Below are 2,047 nucleotides of genomic sequence, written 5' to 3'. Positions count from 1 at the left end.
GCTGAGCGCCTCCCACCAAAATGTGAAGCACGATCTATACTTATCCTGCCCGTTTTATGATACCAAATTTTAGCATAATGTAAAAGAAGACCCGCTCTTTCAGAAAATATGAAAAAGTCAAGTTCGGCTAGATTGACCCATTTCACTTATATTTAGTCCTCACGCAAAATCAGTGTGTGCGACTTTATGTTCGTTTTGAGGTGCAACGGTCACATTTTATCCTGTACTGTTTCTTTGCTTTCGCATTTAGCTGGGTTTTATTTTGGACTTTGTGCATTGTAGATCAGTGTATCACTTTTTATGTGTGTGACAAACGATGAATATATATGGAGAATGATATTTGCAGATCTTGGTTGAGATGCATAAATGTCTTCTCTTAGATGCATACCCACAGAAATGAGTGGGGAAAAAAAAATTGTGACTCCCTGGGCAAATATCTATGGTCTACAACATTTACATTCCATGAGGCCGGAGGCCAATAGGAATTTGCACCAGACCAAAGATAATTTCTGTACTTGTGAGAACAAGCAAGGGGGTAACAATTTTATCTTTCAGTGATAACATCATCACAGAATAGTTGAAATACATGTATTCAGTGATGGAGTTGATGCATGCGCATAAATTTATCAATGACAATGCAAAACATAAAAACATCTATGACCTCATTCAGTGTATATTGTGGTTATTTGTATATTTGTTCCCATCTAAGAAGAGAACACATTTTGTTCCATTTTCTATAAGAATAACAAATTTTACTGAATCTGCTGTACTGTTTCATATGACAAAAAATGCTATATTCCAACTTTCAAATGTGATGCTATTTGGTATTCACACTGCCAGAAATATCTATATGCTCAATGGGTCCATCTTGAACAGACTTTTGCAAATTCCTGGTTTATTTGCCCGTCTTTTATTCAACTTTTTTGTTTTAAAAACTTACTCTTTTTTTTAAAAGCAAATCCAAAACTCTCCCTTCTCACTGACCTATTCCTCCCAAACTACCCTGCCCCTCTGCTCCCCCCCCCCACCCCCTTCTCAGTAAAATGAATTAAGGGAGAATCTGATCCTCGACAGTGGCGCTGGGAGAAGCTCATTTCCTAAATTGAGGCTTTAATGATAATGATGGTCTCTCTTTAAGTTACCCTTCTCAGTTTATGCTTTCTAGCCAGCATGCACCCCCGGGATAGGCAGTTTAATGACCCAGTTCTTATGCTCATAAAGAGTATATATGTACTCTTTGCGCACACTTGGGACAAAAGACTGATGATCCTGAGTGATGGAAAAGGATATAGCATGGAATAAAAAAAGGGCAGAAAAAAACGCAAAGGGATTGTCCTAAATAGAACATATTATTATATCTATATATCCCCCTGCCTCCAGCTGTTTGACTTTATTTCTTGGTGTCATTAACTCTGTCCTGACTTTGGGTGACCTATCTGTGTGTAATGGCTATGGCATGTAGATGGAGCAGTGCTGGAAGGTTAAAGCCAGCTCAATTCAATTTTGGGGATGAAGAAAAGCTGCAGAAGCCCCGTGGGATGAGTCTCCATTAGAGTGAGTGGGGTTGAACCAAATTGCAATTTATGGTTTCCTAGATATATCTCTGTTGCGCTTTGATGTCTGCTCTCATTGAAGCTACATCTAGAGGCTGGTGTGAATATTTTTTTTTTTCCTTTTAAAAATTGGACATGCCAAACATTAGGTGGTGACATGAAACATGCAGAATGTTGGCGCAAATCTGACTGAAAATCTGCAGGTTGTAGGATAAGGGGTTGTCTGAAGTAATATGTTTTTACACGTACATGTATATGTATTTATGTAATTATGTGAACATCATTTCATCTGTTCATCTATTTCTTTTTTTTTCTTTTAGTGATTAGTCTATTCATTTAACTCATTCCTACAGTTATCAACTTTTTTTTCTAATCTGAAGATAGCTCATTTGTGAATTGTGACTCGTTGATTTTATACAATTGTATCTGTATTGAGCAAAATCACAGCATGTTTCAGTGTTTACAATAAAGCATCACATGCTTTTGAAATGCAA

The sequence above is a fragment of the Diadema antillarum genome, unplaced genomic scaffold (genome assembly GCF_040938485.1).
Source record: "Diadema antillarum isolate AM-2024a unplaced genomic scaffold, OU_Dant_1.0 seq00002302_RagTag, whole genome shotgun sequence".
Taxonomy (NCBI): domain Eukaryota; kingdom Metazoa; phylum Echinodermata; class Echinoidea; order Diadematoida; family Diadematidae; genus Diadema; species Diadema antillarum.
Note: the sequence above shows the minus strand (reverse complement) of the source record.